We start from the raw sequence: 22,888 nt of genomic DNA on the forward strand, positions 1-22,888 counted from the left end.
GATAGATAGATAGATAGATAGATAGATAGATAGATAGATAGATAGATGTATAGACAGACAGACAGGCAGACAGACACACGCTCTTTCCACCAAGCCCAAGAACTCACTACAAAGACACCTGAAATTGACAAAGATCACTCAAAGGAGTTTGGCCTCTCCATTCAACTAGGACAGACCAAGTGAATGAAGAATATTTATTGTTCAAATTGTAAATCCATTTGGATGAACACCCAATTTGTCCAACAGTATAACCAACTGAGAGAGAGCATGGTAATGAACAGTGGGTCAAGAGCTGACAAAAGAGGGCAGGCTAGACTACCTTCAGGAAATTTCAGAACTTTTTCTACTGACACCAAGCCTCCCATTTTTACCCGATTTTTAAAAACATTTTTATTTAAAGTTTGAGCTCCAAATTCTATCCCTCCCTTCCTCTTTTTCCTCCCCCCTCCATAAAATGGTAAGTTATCAGATATAGGTTATACATGTGCAATTATATAAAACATTCCTATGTTAGTCATTTTTTTACAAGAAAAAAACAACAGAAAGTGAAAGATAACATGCTTTAGTTTATATTCAATCAATATTAGTTCTTTCTCTGGAGGCAGATACTATGCTACATCATTAATCCTTTGGGATTATCTAGGATCATTGTATTGCTGAAAATAACTAAGTCATTCACAATTCTTCGTCAAACAATACTGCTGTTACTATATAACAGCATAATCTTGGTTCTGTTCACTTCACTTTTCATCAGTTCATGTAAGTCTTTCCAGGTTTTTCTGAAGTCTTCCTTCTGATCATTTCTTAAAAAACAAATAATATTTTGTTACAATCATATACCACAGCTTGTTTAGGCATTCCCCAAAATATACACACCCCTTTGATTTCCATTTCTTAGCCACCGTAAAAAGAACTGCTATAAATATTTTTGTACAAATAGGTTCTTTTCCCTCTTTTTGGATGTTTTTGGGATATAAATCTAGCAGTGGTGTTGCTGTATCAAAACATATGCAAAATTTTATAACTCTTAGGGCATAGTTACAAATTGCTCTCCAGAATGGTTGGATCAGCTCACAAATCCACCAACAATGCATTGGTGTACCATTTTCCCACAGCCTGCCCAACATCCAACATTTTCTTTTTCTGACATATCAACCATTGTGATAGGTGCGAAGTGATGCCTCGGAATTATTTTAATTTGCATTTCTCTGATAAATAGTAATTTAGAGAATTTTTTTTCATGTGACTATAGATAGCTTTGATTTCTTTGTCTGAAAACTGCCTGTTCATAACCTTTTACCATTTATCAATTGAGGAAATACTTGCATTTTTGTATTTTGACTCAATTCTCTGTATATTTGAAAAATGAGATCTTTGTCAGAGATACTTATTGCAAAAAAATAAAAATTCCCAGGTTTCTTCTTTCCTTATAATTTTAGTTGCATTGCTTTTGTTAGTGCAAAAAATTTTATTTTATATAATCAAAATGATCTGTATTACATTTTGTATTGCTCTTTGTATTTTCTTTCATCCTAAATTCCCTCCTTAGCCATAAATCTGACAGATAAACTATCCTATGCTCTCTTAATGTTTTTTTTTAATGGTATCACCATTTATGCATAAATCATGTACCCATTTTGACGTAATCTTGGTATGCTGTGTGAGATGTTGGTCTATGTCTGCCATACTGTTTTCCAGTATTCCCACCAGGTTTGTCAATTAATGAGTTTTTGTTCTAATAGCTTGGAATTGGCATTTATAATATACAACATTGCTGTGGTAATTTACAGTAATGTAAATTATACTTAATCTATTCCACTGATACACCCCTCTATTTCTTAGCCATTATAAGACTGTTTTGACAATTGCCACTTTATAATATAATTTGAGATCTGGCATGACTAGACTAACTTCTTTTGCATTTTTTATGAATTCCCTTAATATCTTTGAGCTTTTGTTATTCCAGATGAATTTTATTATTTTTCTAGCTCTATAAAATATTTTTGATAGCTTGATTAGTATGGCACTGTATAAATAGATTAATTTAGGTAGTATTGTCATTTTGTTGCATTGGCTTGGCCTACCCATGAGCAACTAATATCTTTCCAATTGTTTAGATCTGACTTAATTTGTGTGAAAAAGTATTTTATAAGTTGTGCTCATATAGTGTCTAAGTTTGTCTTGGAAGGTAGATTCCCAAGTATTGTACATAGTCTACAGTTATTTTAATTGAAATTTTTCTTTCTAGCACTTATTGCTGGACCTTGTTGATAAAATATAGAAATGCTGATGATTTAGGTGGGTTTATTTTTTATCCTGCAACTTTGCTAAAGTTGCTAATAATTTCAAGTAGATTTTTTAGTTATCTAGCATTTTCTAAGTAAAGCATCATATCATTTGCAAAATGATAGTTTTGCTTCCTCATTGCCTATTCTAATTTTTTTTCTTATTTCTGTAGCTTATATTTCTAATACAATATTAAACGATAGAAGTCATAATATATCCTTGCTTCATCCCTCATTGAATTGGGAAACATTTCTAGATTATCACCATTACAAATAATACTTACTGATGGTTTTAGATACGTATTACTTATTATTTTGAAGCAATGTTCATTTATTTCTGTTCTCTGTAGCATTATTAATAGGAATGGGTACTGTATTTAGTCAATGGCTTTTTCTGGATCTATTGAGATAATAATATTATTTCTTCTAGTTTTATTATTTATATGGTCAGTTCTGCTGATAGTTTTCCTAATATTGATCCAGTCCTGTATTCCTTGTATAAATCCAACCTGGTCATAGTATATGCTCTTTTATTGTATGATCCTTATTGCCCTAATCTCTTTGTTAATATTTAATTTAAAATTTTTGCATCAATATTCATTAGGAAGACTGGTCTATAATTTTCTTTCTCTGTTTTGACTCTTCCTGGTTTAGGAATCAGCATCATATTTGTGTCATAAAAGGAATTTGGTAGGACTCCTTTTCTACCTAATTTTTTTCCAAATAGTTTATATACTAGTGAAAGAATTAGTCCTTTAAATGTTTTGTATAATTCATTGTGAATCCATCTAATCCTGGGGATATTTTTTTAGGAAATTCATTGATAGCTTGTTCAACTTTTTTTTTGGGGGGGTATATAAATATTTCATTTCTTCTGTTAATTTGGGTAATTTATATTTTTGTAGATATTCATATATTTCATTCAGATTGTCAAAATTATTGACATATAATTGGGCAAAATAGCTCCTAACAATGGTCTTAGTTTCCTCTTCATTGGTGGTGAATTAGACCTTTGATTTTTGATACCAATAATTTGTATTCTTTTCTCCTTTTTTAAATGAAATTAACCAATGGTTTATCTATTTTATTGATTTTTTTTCATAAAAACAGCTACTAATTTTATTTATTAGTTCAATGGTTTTCTTATTTTCAATTTTATTAAACTCCTCCTTTATTTTCAGGATTTCCAATTGGATGTTTAATTGGGAATTTTAAATTTGTCCTTTTTACAGTTTTTTTTAGTTGCATGTCCCATTCATTGTTCTGTTTTTTTTTCTCTATTTTTTTTTGATGTAAACAATTAGAGAAATAAATTTTCTCTTATGTACCACTTTGACTGTGTCCCAAAAACTTTGGTAAATTGTCTCATTGCTATCATTTTCTTTATGAAATGACTGATTGTTTCTTTTATTTGTTCTTTGAAACACTTATTTTTTTAAGATTAGCTTATTTAATTTCCAATTAATTTTTAATTTCTCTTCCCATTTTCCATTATTTAATGTAATTTTTATTGCATTATGATCTGAAAAGGATGTGTTTACTTTTTCTGCATTTGGTTGTGAGGTCTTTATGTACTAAGACACAATCATTTTTGTTTAGGTGCCATGCACTGTTGAGAAAAAAAAAATTTATATTCTTTTCTATTCCCATCCAGTTTTCTCCGGAGTTCTATCATATCTAACTCTCCCAGAATTTTATTCACCTCCTTAACTTCTTTGTTTTTTTTTTATAATTTTGGTTAGAATTATCTAGTTCTAAAAGGGGAAAGTTAAGTTCTCCCATTTGTATAGTTGTGTTATCTATGATGACTTTTAGCAGCATATAGTTTGCTTCTTTATCTCTTTTGATTAAATCTATTTTTATTTTTGCTTTATCTGAAATGATTGCTACTTCTGCTATCTTTGCTTCAGCTGAAACACAATAGATTCTGCTTCAGTCCCTTACTTTTACCCAGTGTGTATCTCTCTGCTTCAAATGTGTTTCTTGTAAACAATATATTGTGGGCTTCTGGTTTTAAATTCATTCTCCTGTTTCCATTTTATGCATAAATTTATCTCATTCAAATTTATAGCTATGATAACAAAATATGTATATCCTTTCATGCTATTTGTTTTGTTTATCCCCTCCCTCTTTACCCCTTAACCTTTTCCATCCTCAAAGATGTTTTACTTCTGATCACCACCTTTCCCAATATACCCTCCCTTTTATCAGTCCCCCATCCACCTTCTATTATTTCCATTCCTTCTTTTTTTTATGGGATAAGATATATTTCTATATCCCACTGAGTGTGTCTATTATTCCCTCTTTGATCCAGTTTTGATGAGAGTGAAGTTTAAGCTTTGTCTGCCAACCCTCATCCCCTATCCCCCACTCTTATCATAGCTCTTTCATGCCTCTTGTCTGTGGGATAATTTGCCCCCATTCAATTTCCCTCCCTCCTTCTAATACCACTTTCTTTCTTACTCCTTAATTTTGTTTTCTGCAATGTCATACAATCAAAGTCACTTTATATCCATACCCTCTCTCTCTCTCTCTCTCTCTCTCTCTCTCTATATATATATATATATATATATATATATATATATATATATATGTTTATATATATATATACACTCCTAACTGTTCTTATAGTAATAAAGTTCTTAAGAGTTGCAAATATTATCTCGACATATAGAAATATAAACAATTTAACTTCTTTGGATTTCTTATGTTTTCTTTCTCATTTCTTTTTTACCTTTATATGTTTTCCTTGAGTCTTGTATTTGGGGGTCAAATTTTTTTTTATTCACCTCTGGTCTTTTAAGTAAAAATGCTTCAAAAGCCTCTATTTTATAAAATATCCATTTTTCCCTGAAATATTATACTCAATTTTATCTGGGTAGGGGATTTTTGTTTGTAATCCTAACTACTTTTTTTCTGGCATATCGTATTCCAAGCTCTCTAGTTCTTTAAGGTGGAAGCTATCAAATCCTGTGTAATTTTGATTGTAGCTCTATAATATTTGAATTGTTTCTTTTTGGCTGCTTAGAATACTATCTCTTTGATATGTGAACTCTGGGATATGGCTATGATGTTCCTAGGAGTTTTCATTTGAGGATCTCTTTCAGGCAGTGGTCAGTGGAGTCTTTCAATTCTTATTTTGAGCTCCAATTCTAATACAACAGGGCAGTTTTCTTTGATAATTTCTCAAATGGTTCTGTCCAGGATGTTTTTTTTTTTCTTATCGTGGCTTTCAGGTAGTACAATAATTCTTATTTTATTTCTCCTGGATCTGTTTTCTAGATCAGTTTTTTTTTTCTCATATGAAATTTCATGGTTTTTTTTTTACTTTTTTGATTTTGTTTTATGGTATTTTGATGTTTCATAGAGTCATAATTTTCACATGTTCACTTCTATTTTGTTTTCTTTTAGGAAGAGGAAAGGCAGTGCAATTGGGGTTAAGTGACTTGCCCAAGGTCACATGACTAGTAAGTATTAAGTGTCTGAGGGCAGATTTGAACTCAGGTCCTCTTGATTCTAGGGCCAGTGCTCTATTGACTGCACCACAATACTGCCCCCCCATTCTAATTTTTAAAGAATTATTTTCTTCATTAAGCTTTTTATTTTCCTTTCCATTTGGGAAGTTCTATTTTTTAGGGAATTATTTTCCTCCATATTTCCTCCATATATCCAGATTTTTGTAAATCTTTTCCCATGCTTTTGAGCCTTTTTTCATGATTCTCTTGCATCACTCTCGTTTATTTTCCTAATTTTTCTTCTCCTCTAATTTGCTTTCTTAAATGCTTTCTAAGCACTTCCAGAAATTATTTTTGGGACTGAGACAAAATTACATTTTTCTTTGAGACTTCATGTGTAGCTGTAGCAGCAAGCATCCCAAGTGTCCTCAGGGTTTGCTGCCACCACAGGTTCTTGGATCTGCTTTGATAAAGGAAAGCAACTCAAAATGGGTTAAGAAGCTTACTTTAATCAGTCAGACATATATCGTTTACCTTGTTCAGGGGAAAAGGTCAGCACCCGAACTTCAAAGTACACAGACAGAATTATCAAGACAGAAACAGATCTAGTAGACAGATTTCAAACTGTCTAACCATTACATCCATACCCAGTCAACATCTGGGTTTCAACATCTGGGTTTTTTCAAAGCCAGGGGGCTCAGGACAACGGCTTCCCAGAATCCATATCAAATCACAGAACACTTCTCAAAGTGAGCCCCCAAACAAAGCTACACATCAGGGCTTATATAGCCTTCTCCTGGCTCAGAGAATGTAACAACCTTATTGACTCACTGGCCAATCAAGAAGTATCTACTGAAAAACCAGCCTCCCACCCCAGGCTCCAGGTGCACTTTAGCCTAGGAGCAGGGAAGATCTTTAAAATTTACATTCCCATTACAGTAGCCATTTTAATATTATTGTCATTTTCTAAGTTTATGCCTTGATCCTCCCTATAACTATAAAAACTTCCTATAGTCAATGCATTTCTTTTCTTTTTTTATCATTTATTTATTTACTTGTTTGTTTGTTTATTATTTCGCTTCTTGGAGGAGGGAAGGCAGGGAAATTGGGGTTAAATTACTTGCCCAAGGTCATAGTAGCTAGTAAGTGTTAAGTCTCTGAGGCTGGATTTGAACTCAGGTCCTCCTGACTCCAGGGCCAGTGCTCTATTCACTGTACCACCTAGCCACCCATTCTTAACATTTTTTTCTGCCTTTTTTGTGACTTGGTTTTTTTATGTTAGAGTTGGGCTCTGGTCCTACACTGCCCCAAGCATTTTTTGTTGGACCTCTGGGTTTTACTTCTGGCTTTCACTTAACTTCAGGGCTTAGCTGCTGGCTTTCTCTGAAGGTTAGTCTTCCCTTCTGTCTTGTGATGAGGCTAAGGCCCCTCTGTTGGCTTCCTCCAAGTGTGAAGTTTAGCTGCTGGACAGCCACAGGGGTGGGGCCTTGCTTCTAGATTTCTATGGTAACAGAGGCCCTGAAGGATTGATTTTCTTGCTGGTTTGCCGCAAGGGTAGGACCCTACTGCTGGTTTTCTAAGGACACAGGGTTTCTAAGCTGATAGGCCCCAAGGGCAAGGTCTTATTGTTGGCCAGCCCTGGGTAGGGTCAGCAATGGGTCAAGGCCTTGCTGGTAGCTTGTGCTTGGGTGGGGTCAATAGGGAGGAGCCTTGTTGAACTGCACAAACTGTTCACTTCCAGAAAGCTGCTGGTTTGCAGGAGGGTAGGGTCTCAATGATTGATCGTCCCAGGCTTACAGTCTTGCTGCTGGTCCCCTGATATGAGGCTGATTGCTACTCTTCTTACTCCCTTCCCACCCCAACGATACAGATCTTTTCTTCTGTGCTGGTAAGCTGCTTCTCTCCACCTAGGTCAATTCTGAGTTGGTTTTCTAGTTGTTTGGAGGGGAATTTTGGAAGGGTTTCAGGGGATTCTTTCCTCATTCTATCATCTAGGCACCAGAAGTCCCCATTTTTTTAATACTAACATTTTGATGAAATTATTGTCATTGTGAATTGCTAAAGCATGGATCACCACTGCCTCCAAAAAAACTAAACATGAGTGTCATGCAGAATGGATAATGGTGTGTTGTGAGCAGGCTATGACATAAAAAGAATGAAGTATCTTTATGAAGAACAGGAAAAAAAAAGACAACAGGAATAAAATGGATTGTAGGAAGAGAAGATGGACAGGTGGATAACAGGTAGATAGCCAGAGTATCCCACTGTTAATCTTTTCTAGTCCTTCACATACTTTTTATATTATGATCTCAATGCTCTGATAGTTATATGAACACAAGCATAGATCTCTTCTCTATATACTCAGTCCAATTAAACTGCTTTCCCTGCTTTCATTCTCTTCAGTGCTATTTCTGTCTCTTCCTTAGCCTTCCAGAGTGTGATGTTAGTGTCAATGTGTAATGGTTCCACTATCTTTGATGAAGAAAAAATTTTCTAAATTTTTTGCAGGTTTTTTTTCCCATTGTTCTATTTGTAGTCCCTCTCCAATTTCTATTCTTAAAGGCCCTGTAGTTGGCTTTGCTTGGTAGAATATCATGTCATACTTACTTTAAAGTGATTTCACCTTCCATGCTTCTCTCTGTTTCATAAGACAATATTGCTCACAACTGTTCATTATCCTTCTTCATGTGATTTTGTAGACAAGTTTATATTCTAACAGGACGGTGCCTTCAGAAGTCATTTCTCTCCATTGGTAATTGATTTAAATGTTTACTAAGACATTTTCTGGGCTCTTTTGATTTCCTTCTTACAATTCATTTAAATTGGCTAAACTTGTGCATGAAAATATTATGGTCAGCAACTAATGTCATTTCTGTTATGTATCTTTCATTTTATATTTTAATAACTTCTTTAAATAATTTGAGATTAAATAATTTATTTTTGCTGTTTATTTGTCTCATTGTTAATTCTTTTTTAACCAATTCTTTGCTCTGATGAGTTGATAGAATGATTGTACACAGGTATCTGACTCAAGGATGTTTCCCACATCCATTACAATTCTTTTCTTGTCTGTTAAAATGTGTTATATTTTATTCTAAAATTTTTGGCCATGGCAATCCATGAAACAAAGAAAAATGAAAAATGGTCCTTGCAGCTCCCTTTAGCCCCTTCAGGGACCATGATAGAGTGATAGGAAAGGGAACAGAGGTTTATAAGAATCACACAGATTTAGACTATCAACAAGTTTCAATTTAACTACCTACTGGTACTCTACTCATGAGTTTCTTGGTCCAATAACCTATGAGTGGTCATGTTGTGCAGTCAATGAATCATATCAATCTTGACATTCTTGCTATAAACAAAACCAGAAAAAAGAAGAATGTTGTTGTTAAATGGAAAGATGGCTCACAGGTACTCCCTGGAGGGACAAAGAAAGGAGTTGGTAGAGTGATTTTTCTCATAAACCCAGAGGCTACAAGAAACATTATTTCACAAGACATTTGGTTATCAAATATTGTAAAAATATTAATAATATTCAATACCTTGATGAAATTCTATTTTTTCATGGATCCTTCACCAATCATTCACATCATAAATGTTCTTTTCTTTTATAGGCCTGAAAGAATGCCTTATTTGTGTATCACTTGTGTATCTTTAAAATTCTATTTTGTATTCTCTGTAGTCATCTCTCTACATATCTTATCTCTCTTACTATATAGTAAGCTCCTTGAGTGAGTTCTACTAAGCTACAAAGGATTTCTGTACCCATGAACTGAACTAAATTTGAAGAGTCATATCATTAAGGATTGGCTTTCAAATGATAGTGCATTTTCTCTAAGTAACTCATAAAATGTTTCATTAGATGAATGAATTGCAAACTTCATTAGTAGAAGAGATGCCTTTATGTATTAAATAATGTCTTTGAAAAATTGAAACATTATTATTATTATTTTCATAATAATTTTTAAAGAATATAAGAATGCTGTGTTAAATCTATTATTTCAACTATATGGGCACTTTCTTCACGAGCATAGATTGCAATTTATTCTTGTCCAAGTATTTCCATAAATCCTCCATTCTGAATCTGCTCAACATTCTAGAAATTTTCTATTCTGGAGTGGTACAGCACTTGGACTATCCCTCAACTGGTCTCTTGACTCCTTTTCTTTACCTTTTCCTGCAGTTGTTTATACATTATAAATCCTCAAGATAGAGTGAAATTCTATCATCCACAATCTCTGATCCTACTTCCATGCTGTTAAATGCCACTGGAGGAGTTCACAAAACCATGACAACTAGGTTTATTTCAAATTCATTTTCTCTATGAGCCTGCATTATTTCATAACAATATTTCTAGTCTTCCCTGGATTACACTATCCCTCTTCCTCCAGTGGAATTTTCCACAGCCTTCAAAGACTATTTCAAAACTTTGCCCTTCTCTAGTCACCAACCCCACTCACAGCCTTTGTATCTTTTTTAGAGGAACTAACTTCAGACATTGCTGAGAAAATCAAGACCATCTGTCATGAACTACTTTATTTCTAATACTATTGATATAAAACCCCTCTAAATGTTTACCTATTCCCTCTATTTTTTCTCCTGTTTCAATAAATGAGTTGGCATTCTCCTTTCCAATTTCAATCTTCCCACTTAAATCTTCAGTTATATTGCCTATTACCTCAAAAACCAGCCCCTTCAAACATTTCCTCTCTTTCATTTTCAATCTATCTGTATTTACTTGCTATTAGGTATTGCAGGAGATATAATCAGGAGACCTATGTTCAAATCCAGCCTCGGATAATTGCTAGTTGTACAATTGAGCATATCATTTAACCTCTGTCTAACTCAATTCTTTCTGTTGTAAAATAAAGGTAATAATGATAATAATAATAGACTTACTTTTAGGACTGTTGTGAAGATTAAATGAAATATCATTTGTAAAGTACTTATTACAGTGCCTTGCACATAGTAGGCACTTAGTAAATGCTTCCATATTAGCTGTATGACCATGGATAACTCACTTAATGTCTCTGTGCTTCAATTTCCTCATCTATAAAATTGGGAGTTTGGAAATACTGACCTCTTTGGTATTTTCCAGCTCTAAATCTTTGATCTTTAGTTCCTATGACTTTACCAAATCTTATAAATTCCACCCCTGCAATATCTCTTTTGGCTCTAACTGACTTGAGAATGTCGCTATCATTTTTTTTCCTTTGTCTAACAAATATTTTTTTTAATTAGCCAAAATTTATAACTTCTATCCTTCCCCTACCCCTGTACTACCAATTGAGAAAATGAGAAAAACAAGACTTGTTACAAACACGTATAGGCAATCAGAACAGATTTCTACATTGGATGTATCCAAAAAAAATTTTTTTTTTGCATTTTGTCACATTTATATAACACTGTAGGATTTATAAAGTCCCTTCCCTAAAACAACCCTGTGAGGTAAGTAGTATAGCAATTTACAAATGAAGAAACTAAAGTTGAGCTAAATGAAGTGATTTGTACAGGACACAGAGACAATAAATGTCAGAACCAGGACCTAAATCCAACCCCCATGACTCAAAAGTCTAGTGTTTATGGCACCATACCATGCATGGCTTTCACAAAGAATTGTGGTTATCCAGTATCCCTCTTCTTTTTTTTTGTTCATTTTTCAAATGCTTTATTAACTTCTGATTTACATCATTCATTTCCACCAGATTTTGAGTTACAAATTTTCTCCCTGTTTTTCCACTACCCACCACCCCAAAATAGCAGTCCCTCAGGATATCCCCTCCTCCAATCTGCTCTCTCCCATATTTTCTCCCACACCCCTTTCAACTTTTCTAGTGGATCTCTATGTCCCAGTGCCTGTATATCTTATTTCCCAATTACATGTAAAATAGTATTAATAATAGTATATATATGTGTGTGTGTATTTGAATACTTGACTTTAAAACTTTGAATTCCAGATTCATTCCCTTCCTCCCTTGTCACCCACCCTTACTGGGACAAAAAATTGTTTTAAACATCTCATTTTGCTTTCTTGGTCCCTCATTTCTCTGTTAGAAGGTGGACAATGTGTTTCATCATTAATCTTCTGGAATCCCACCTGGTCATTACACCAATGAGAGTTCAGCAGAATAATATTCCATCACATTCATGTACTACAACTTGGTCAGTCATTCCCTAGTTCATGAGTACTACTTCAGATTTCCATTCTTTGCCATGAATCCTTAGAGTTTATTTTGCCTAGGACTAATCTCTCCCTTATATATCCTCCCTCTAATTTCCCCTCTCTTTTCCCTTACTTTCTCTCCCATTTTCCTGTTAAGTAAAATGGATTTCTGTATACAACTGTATTTGAGTATCCTTCCTTCTTTTGACCAGTTCACAAAGAGATTTGAATGTCAGCTGCTCCCAACCAACCTTGTTGGTATAGATATCTACTTGTTAGCTCTGATCATATCAGATAATTTTCCCTTCTCTCTCCTCCATCCCACAAATGCCTCCCTTTTCTCCTCTTTTCATTCTTTTCTTAATTAGAATAATCAAGATAGGATTAGCCTAGGCCTTGTCTAATTGAACTCTATGAACCCTGATGATGGCATCAGAGGGGACACATGTATCATCTCCTCATAATTGAACATAAGTAACTTATTCTTATGTAGTCCTTTATAATTGTTCTTTTCTGTTTACTCTTTTTTTTTCTTCGTTTCACTTCTGTTTCTGAACCTCGAAGTTTCTCTGGTCCTTTCATCAGGAATTCTTAGAAGTCTTCTATTTCATTAAAAGAATCATTTTCAGAGGGGGGTGATGGAAGGGAGGGCAGGATGCAGGGGAGGGAAGTTGGAAGCACCCACTTTTGAAAAGGGACAGGATCAAAGTAGAGAATAGAACAAGTGGGAGGTGGCATAAGAGGGAGGGAAATATAGCCAGTCTTTTACAATATATCCACTATGGAAGTGTTTTGCATGTACAACCTATATTGAATTGCTTATCTTCCCAGTAAGGGTGGGTGACAAGGAAGGAAGGGAATGAATATGGAATTCAAAGCTTTAAAATCAAATGTTTAAATATATATACACATACATATATACACTATTATTAATATTATTTATATGTAACTGGGAAATAAGATATATAGGCACAGTGCCCTACTGGAAAGTTGGAGGGGGTATGGGAAAAGATATGGGAGAGGGCAGAATGACTATTTTGGCATGGTGGGTAGGGGGAAAAAGCAGGGAGAAAATGTGTAATTCAAAATCTTGTGGAAATGAACTATGTAAACTAGAAGTTAATAAAGCATTTGATTAAAAAAGGATCACTTTCCCCTGTAATATTATACTTAGTTTTGTTGGGTTAAGAAATCAATCACTAAACATGTATTAACCTCTTGCTATGTGCCAGGCACTGTGACGAGCACTGGGTATGCAAGAAGAGGCAAAACACAGTACCTGTCTCCAAGAAGCTTAAAATCTAATAGAGAGTAAATTATTATTGTCTATAGGTCCAAATCTTTTGCTTTCTAAAATATGGAATTACAAGTTCTCTTCTGCTTTATAGTGGTGGCCACTATATTGTGTGAGATGCTGACTTTTCAGCAGTTGAATTATTTTGTTTTGACCACTTGCAATATTTTGCTTTGATCTGAAAGCTCTGGATTTTGGCTATGATGTTCCCCAAGAGTTTTCATTTTCAGGTTTCTTTGAGGAGGTGGCTGGTGGATTCTGTTTTCACTTAGCCCTCTGGTTCTAACAAATCTGAATAGTTGTTATTATTATCAAGATTCCTTGAAATGAGGAGAACTAAGATGACAGAAGAGAAAAAGCATTCTACTGAGCTTTTCCAATATTCCCCTCCTAAAACTTTAAAATAATGCCTCAATAATACAACTCTCTTTGTGATGACAAAGAATTGGACATCACGGGAATTGAGGAATGCCTGGACAAGTTGTGGTATATGATTATGATGGAATACTATTGTGCTATAGGAAATGATGAGCAGTTTGGTTTCAGAAAAACCTGTGAAGGCAAACATGAACTGATGCAAAACATAGTGTGCAGACCCAGGAGAAAAGTGCACACAGTAACAGCAATATTGTAAGCATGATAGGCTGTGAAAAAAATAGCCTTACTGATGAAAAAGAGGGCCATTGAAACATTATTTTAATGTAGAAAAGAGAAAAGGAAGAAGTTTAGAAGGAAGCACAGAAAAGCAGGACAGATTTGAAAGCAACATTTTGAATTCATTATATGTATGCATGTATATATTTGTGTATATATATTAAGCAAGTTATAAAATACAGATTCATGGGTTCATTCAAAATCCCCCTTTTACCTTCTATGTGCATGGAAATGGTCTTTTTTGTTTGAGGTCTGAATTGTTTTTAAAATAAGAATTGCTGGGAGGGGAGAGAGGAGGAGAGGGAGAATAAACAGACCAAACTGCATACCACAGTACATAGAATGGTAAAATGAAAAGAAATGTCTCCATCATCTTGGGTAGATTATTCTGTGGAGAAGAGTCACACAAAATGAAAATTCATACATGAGCTGTGATCTCTGTTAGTAGAATGAGTGCTCACATCTATCTTTGGGAGAAATGAAGTCCCCAAATTCTTAGTTTGAGTTCTAAGCCCCTAAAGCTCTTTTAGTTTTAAACAACACAAGTTTAAAACTGAATGAAGTTTTTTGAGACATGTTGTGTTATATTTTACTACCTACCCCATAATGTAGTTGTGAAAAAAAATAATTTTTAAACCTATAGAAAGATGTCACTATTATTGTTATCCATAAAAAAGAAATTATAAACCTCAATTACTTTGGAGTACTAGTACAGTAACATTCTACTCCTAAAATGAATCAAATGATATAATAAGTAAAGCATTTCCCAAATCTTAAAATGCTCTATAAATGCTACCTCTCACTGTTATTACAGAAATAAGAATAATGTCCCCCATTTATATATCAATTGACAGTTATTTTCTCATTTGATCTTTTTTTAAGTAGTACAAGTAATAAATAATAATATAACAGTACTAACTGACATATTTGCCAAGTGTTTCCATGAACAATTTTAATCAAGAGGAAGGGGGAAATCAATGGGCTGCATCCTGGCCAGATCATAAAAGGATCCCTCTCCCAAAACTGAAGACTGTGAGAACAAGAGAAAGAGGAAATCATGGATCTGGAAAAGAGAAATAAAGAGTGTTAATGATTAAAAATTTGTCCAGGTTTCAGATTTTACCTCCCTTATTGATTTATTTTCAAAATGCCCAGGAGCAAGTAGAGTTGAACTGAAAAACTGAGTGTTAGGTCATGTTTTGAAGTTATTTTTGGTTCAGTAGAGCCAGCAGCAGAATGTATTGATTGTGGACAGAATAGACTTTAAACCAGACCATAAAAGCCATAAACCTAAGCCCCCAAAGATTCTTTTTTTTGTTTGCTTACAAGCACCTCTAAATTATCTCCTTTGCCTCATAACTAATAATAAGGCAAAGTTACCTAAACAACTAAACCACTTAGATGACCTGCATAAAGTCCCAAGATTTTATTCAAGGACCAGAAAGCAATACCAGCTCATACATACATTGACTATTTAGAGGTCACAAAGTACTTTCCCAAAAATTACCAGCAAAGTAGCCTTATACCCAGTTTACAGATAAGAAAACTGATGCTGAAGAAGATGACTTGTCCCAAATCTACTGCCAAGAAGTATCAGAAGCAAGACTTGAAGTCGGAATCAAGTCTAAATCTTTTTTTCCATTAGAACATTTTTTTTCCATTACATCACATAGTCCCTTGAGGCAATATATTAAAATATTAGGAGACTACAGCAAAATATATGTAGTGCCTTTTATCAAAGAATTGTGGAGTGCTACCTAGGCTACCTCCACCTTCCTTTGAAACCTGGAAAGCAAAGTTGCCACATATGGGTATCCAGCTGCTATTTCCCTATGCTGCCTTCTACTTTTCTTCTATTTCAGTTTTACATTGTTTGGCCTGGTCCTGGAAGGTAAAAGTAGAACCAGTGGTTAGAAATAACCAGCAGACATATATAGGGCCAACAAAAGGGAGAGAGGAATAGTGGGAATAGGACTTCCTAACAATTGGATCTGATTGAAAGTGAATTTGCATCCTTCCAAAGAAAATGAGCTCTCCGTGTCCCAGGGAAACTTAGTCTAGCTGAGGAAATAACATGAGAACTGTTAATAATTTTCAACATTGGAAGATGTATGGACAGCTAAAAGAAATTACATTTTAGTAGCTACTACCACTACCAGGAAGTCTGAAGAAGTGGATGGAGAGAAATATATTCTAAGATTTCTGTTCTAACCGTTAGATATAAATACATATATTTTAATCCAAGTTAAGTTGACCATACTATTGTATGGTTGTAAAAACACTTTTAATTTGTGTTGCATAAAGGAAAAGGACCTACAAAAATAATTGCAGCAGCTCTTTTTGTGGTATTAAAATTCTGGATGTTAAATGGATTAATGTCAGTTGGGAAATGGTCTAACAAGTTATAGTCTATGAATATAACGGAATGCAATTGTATCATAAGAAATGACGAAAGAAATAGTTCAGTGAAATTTAGAAGACTTATACAAGCTGATGTCAATAGGACCCAGGAGAACAAAATAACGATAGTATCATAAGGAAAAACAACTTCCAAACCCTCAAGAACTTTGACCCATGCAATGGCCAATCACGATTCCACTGGACTAATAAAGAAGAATGCTACTTTCTGACAGAGAGAGGACTGACTCAAGATGCAAAACTAGAGGTACATTTTTGGATGATTGGCTAATGTGTGAATTTGTTTACTTGATTGTGCATATTTGTTACAAAGGCTTTATTTTTTCTTTTCCAACAGGAGAGGGAGGGATATGGGAAAGAAAATAAAAATGTGTTAATGGAATAAATGTCATCTACCTACAACTTCCTTATATTTTTGATCAGGAAAATGAGGCCCAGAAAAATTAAATGTTAATGATGTCCAAGGTCACACAGGTAGTACAATAGCCAAATGAAGATTTCAAATAAAGTCTTTTGACTCCAAATCCAGGCTTTTTCTACTGGACCAAAACACTTTAAATTGGATGAAATGAATTAAATTTTATTGGATTGGATTAGTTTGAAAACAGCCCTGCTTATTAAGTTTAGTGTAAATATGCAATAAATATTTGTTGAATTGAATGGAATTGAAGTAAATGGAGAGAAGCCAAAGATAAAACTACTGCAAAGATTCCTTCACATGAACCATTTCTGTAGTTCGTATGTTAGACATGGATAAAGAAGAATAGAATTCTTGGCAAGTGCAATTAAATAAGGCTTAAAAATATTCATTCTTTTTGACAATGTGTGTGTACATTCTCAGAACCTTATATTCTACATGGATAAGCACTGATTGTGAATGGTGTATATGTCATTAATGCTCCTGATGCACTTTGGACTAGATTCCTGCTCCAAGGTTCTTTTACACAAGTGGGTCCCTATAATGCACTCCCCTCTCATTTTCACCTTGTTGAATTCCTAGCTTTCTTTCAAGCACATACTGGGTACCATTTCTTATAGGAAACCTTTCAATTAGGGCTGTCTCCCTCAAAGCATTATTTTGCATTACTTTAAATTCATCTCCCTATGGTTATACTGTATCTAGGATCATAGGACCACAGATTTGGGGAACTTTGAAGCTGGCTATTCCAACTTTCTCATTAAAAGGTGAGAAAGGGAGACCCAGAGAGGTTGTGACTTACTAGACATCACAGAGTTAACAAATGTCTCAAAGAGAATTTGAACCCAAATCTTCCTGTCTCTAAGTTCAATGTCATTACACAATATACTGCCTCTTACAGAATGTCAACTGTTTCACTTTTGCATTTATTTTCTTTAGCACATTGCTTTGAATGTAGAAGGAACATAAACATTTGTTGAATTTAAGTGAATTGAATTAGATTCTATGATTCTGTGATTTCCTCTTAATAACTCTCCAATATAAAGATAATTGATCATCCTCTGTCAGAGGGGATGTACAGCAGATTTTGAATTTGGAAGAAGGTTTATCTTGCTCAAATGAGATTCTTTCTAGGTATAAAATTTTAGTCCTATATCTCAATTGAAAATAACCATTCAGAGGCAGCTAGGTGAATTAGTAAATGGAATGTTGGTCCTGGAGTATGGAAAACCTTAGTTCAAATCTAGCCTTAGACACTTACTAACTATGTACTCATGGGCAATTCATTTAATATCTCTGTGTCTCAGTTTCTAAATCTGTAAAATGGAGATGTTCCCTTCCATCTCTAAATCTATACTCTTAAGATCTCTTCTCTATGTTGTCATGTCACTCCTCTCGCCTAGAAAAAGCTATCTTCATTTTTTGACATCTCTTCAGCATTTGGCCCTGTTGACCACTCTCTCTTCCCAAATACTTACTCTTCTCTGCATTTTTATAGCATGACTGTAACCTAGTTTTCCTCCTACTTGTCTGACCTCCCCTTCTCAGTCTCCTTTGTTGAGTCATCATCCATGTCAACCCCCCGAAGTGTTAAAATAATCTAAGGAACTGTCCTTGGTCCTCTTCCCTCTCTGTCTTCTCTTCTATATTTACACACTCCCTCTAGGGAATCTCATCAGCTCCCATATGTTTAATCATCATTTCTATGCAACTGACTTGTAGATAGACATGATTGTTTTTCTTGAGTTCCATCCCTACTTTATCTACTGCCTACTGAACGTTTCAAACTGGATGTCCATAGATATCTCAAACTTAACACGTTAAAAACAAAATTAATTTGTTAACTTCCCCTGCCCTACCCCCCACCCACTCCAAACCTACCCCCTCTCAGGACTTCTCCATTTTTGAAAAGGGTACCAGCATTAATCATCCAGGTCCCCGACTTTTGCACTGGCAGTTCCCCATTTCAGGATGTTTTTGCTTCCCACTCTGACCTCTTGGAATCCTTGGTATCCATATAGACTCAATTCAAGTACCATATGTTGCATGCAATCTTTCCTGGTCACCCTTCCCCTGACTATCAGGAGCCTTCTGAAGCAAAGTTACCTACCTTGTCTCTGCTTCATACAGTTCAATCAATACCAATGCTCTCCTCTGTTAGAATGTAAACCCCTTGAAGACAGAGGCTTTATCACTTTTATTTTTTATTCCCCAAAGGTTAATATTGTGCCTAGAACATAGTAGGCCTTAAACAAATGTATGCTAATTGACTGATACAACTCCAGACCATATTACTACTCTAGGGCCATACCTTTCATTAAACTAGAATCAGGAAAATATTCATTTAACTATTTGTGATGTTATTAAGTGCACCCTCTATTAATTAAAATAAATGCCAAAAAGCTACCCTGAAGCTTGTTATAAATCACCCCCACCCATGCCCCACACCCACTGTGTAAAACCTGTTATTTGTGTCCTAGTGGGTCAAACAGTAGAGTTGCCCTTTCCCAAGAAGCTGGATACCAGAGTCCCCTTTCATTGATCGAGGGTTTCAACTCTGGGTACTTGAGTTTATGACAAAAGAGTTCACAACACTCCTGTCAGGAAGTCGATAATGTGATAGATCCTCAGTGCAGCTGGTCCTGTCTCCAGCCCTTTAACCATGCTCACACTCTGACAGTTATTACTACAGCAATAAATTCTTCAGTAAAACAAATAGGCTTTCTACAAATTTATTAGCCTGGGCACTCGATTTTATTTAATATAACTCCGAGTCTTAAACAGGTAAATGCTCTAGTAAATAGACCAGTTTATTTTGGTATGATGACATGAAATAGCTGTGTGTTGTGGGAGAAGGACAAAGAAAGCTGTACATATATCATTTGCATTTTGGACTATTGTATTGTCCTATTCTATATTTGCTTCATGGAGCCTATGCTATGGCAGTCCTAAATAGGATTATGAATGAGATGAAACTACATTTTTAGAAAACTTGAAAAATTACATTTATATAATATAGTAACTTTATAGGCATAGGTATAGGTGTGTATCTATGTATAATTTTATATGTTGATTTTCAGTAAAATTAATTGACTATGAATTTGCATTTTGTTGAAGTAAATCAAATAAGACCCAATGATCCCTGGCTGGATTAGCTATGTGATAAATCAGGACAAGTAGATGCACTGTTTCCCTTTGGAGTTATTGGCATTTTTGTGACACTTGGCTCAAGTATTATTCAAGTTTTTTTTTAACTGACTGAAAAATTGGAGATCTATGGACTATCGGTGCTTGGAGACATAAATAGCTGGATGTCAGATGATGGAGTCATAGATTAAAGACTGTAGGAAATGGAAATCACTTTCAAATTAGAGAATCACAGAAGCCAGTAGCCAATGTGAGCCTCAGAAGCCATTCTGCTCAAGAATCGCATCAAAATATTCTGAGAAAGTGGCTATTCAGCCTCAACTTCGGTCAGTAGAAGGCTGCTACTGCTCAGGGCAGTTCAATATTAAAACTGGAAGAGATTGTCAACTATAGTATAGCAAAGAGGGAAGAAGCCTCAGAGAATCATGTACTTCTAGAATGTAAGCACTGCAAGTTAAACTCTGTAATCAATGATTCTACATCTTCCATGTTACAGATGAGGCAGCTGAGATTCAGAGTGGGAAAAGAAGATTTCCAAGTTTGCATGAATGAAAGGGGTGGGGAACATGAGAGTTGAACCCAAATCAGGGCTCCTTCCGTTCACTCACTCTGCTTCCCTAATGAATAAGAACAGCTTGCTTGTGAACACTGCTCTATATTGAGCACTGTGTGTTATAATTTGTGTGTGGCATGAATCCTTTGTGAGGAATGTGATTGTCCCCTTGGGTCCCTCACTAAAAAAAGCTGTGAGTATTTGTGATTCTCTCTCTCACTCTTTCTCTCTCTCTGTCTCTCTCCCTCTGTCTCTCTCTGTTTCTCTCTCTCTCTCTCTCTCTCTCTGTCTCTCTCTCTCTCTCTCTCTCACACACACACATACACACACACACACACACACACACACATTTAGTGAAACTATCCCATAAAACAATTATAAAAAATAAAGCTATCCTGGGATCCAAAACGTACAAGGGAACACAAACTTTCCGTTAGACCTTAATTGGATCTATTACCCAGGGCCCCTAAAATAATAACAATAAATAATTATTTCCTTCCCCACACTTTACTAAATATGTGTACACATGGTGTCATATGGCTGGCAAATTCTTCTATTGTTCCAAGGACCTGGCTTTTCTTCTCCGAAGCAATGTGGAACCATGTTTCTGAAAACCTGGCCTCAAAAAATTCAGTGGCACACAGTAAGCAGTCTCTCATGTTGGTTCATTAGAGTGCCCTGCAACTAATTTAATCAATGCCAATCAAAAAGCTTCCTCCAAATATGGTAAAAGAGAAGTGATTTTCTTTCAGGATTTTTTAATGCCTGTTACTTCTATTGCATTTTTAACACAGTGTTGTAAAGAAAGAACACCAGATTTTGAATGAGAGTAAGTGGCTAGTTCCCAACCCTCATATCTACTGCAAAATATTTGTGTGACCCTCAGCAAATAGATATAATAATAATAATATACCACTAGGTTTCAGTTTCCACATCTTTTAAGTAAAAAAGATTGAAGTAGATGATCTCCAAGGTTTCTTCCTGCTTTAAAGTCCTCAGATCTTACACAATTTAAAATAGCTTTAATTAATTATCTCTGTCTTACCCACAACAATGAAAAAGAGAAGTGAATCAAAAATACATGCTACCAAGAATTCAATGCACAGCAGTCCATTGAGCTAGCCCATCATTGCATATATATTGAACAATTCTAGATAATGAACAATATTTTGGGTCCACAGTTAAGTAAGAAAAAGATAAAAAAAAATTTTCACCACTTGGAAACTGGAATGATCCAAAGCTTTTCCCCATTGTGAAAGCCTAGCCTTTAATACCAAAATTCTCCTGGGAACTCTGTATGGCTAGCTCAAAAGAATCAGCTTGGCAGATGACCCAAAACCCCATAGAAAGATATCTTATGTAAGTAAGCTACAGAACTTTCCCAACAATAATAAGAAATAGTAAAAAGTCATATTCAAGGAAATGGATTGTCAGGAAAAGAGGTAGTACAGTCATGTAACAAGATTGAGAGAGAAGAAAAGAATGGCCCAAGTGCTTTATTTGTATCTTCCTGATAAAATGTGTTGTATGGATCCTCTGTGGAGAAACTATGGAAAGACATGAACAAAATTACACGGCATGAAAAATCATAGAAGGGTTGTGATTTACATCAATGGAAAGAGTGTTCACATTAATCAGATCAAGACTTCATCTAAATAACTAAGTATATTTTTCCTTTGAAATACTTGAAATGATTGACAGGGGGAATGTAGCAGGGGATAAAGAGGGCTATAAATTTTCCCTTCCTGGCTGTGTGTGTGTGTGTGTGTGTGTGTGTGTGTTTCCAGGAAAAATCAAAATCAAATTCATGGTGAAGTGAAAAAAAGATTGTTGGTTTTGAAGTCACAAGATCTGGGTTCAAGTAACAACTTCTATCATTTACAAGGCTTTAGACCTTGGGCAAATAATATTACATTTCTGAATGCCTCAATTTATTGGTATAATAATAGTTTCACTCTCTACATCACAGAATAATGAAGATGAAATGGGATGAACACTTTGTAGCCATAAAGAAATACATTGAAATCAGCTACTATTTTTCTCAGGCCATATTGTTCTGTAGTGAATAAAGAGGTGACATCAAACATGGGAAAAACTGAATTTAAGTCTTTGCCATATACTGACTGCACAACTCTGGGCAGATGACTTAATTTCTCAGTGCCAGAGGCATTTCTCTGAGACTGTAAGTTTTGTTTTGTATATCATTTTTTGTTTGTTTTATTCCAGGTTTTCTGATTCCCTACCCAATGTTCTTTCCACTACCTTATGAAATTGATTTTATTTTGCCTGTATAAAGCACAGCTAGCAATAGGAATCTCCAGACTTCTCTATCCTCTGCTCCATTTCCTCCTACCTATCTGACCACTCCTTCTTCCTCAAATGAGATATTTATGAAGCACTTAACACTGTGCCTGACAGATAGTAGGCATTATATAAATGCTTATACCATTCCATTCCATTCCTTTTCAGTCTCTTTTGATGAATCTTCATCTAGGCCATGC

The sequence above is a fragment of the Petaurus breviceps genome, unplaced genomic scaffold, assembly GCF_028583685.1.
Source record: "Petaurus breviceps papuanus isolate PSGF00001 unplaced genomic scaffold, PetGlider_PUasm1.0 66, whole genome shotgun sequence".
NCBI classification, from domain to species: Eukaryota; Metazoa; Chordata; class Mammalia; order Diprotodontia; family Petauridae; genus Petaurus; species Petaurus breviceps.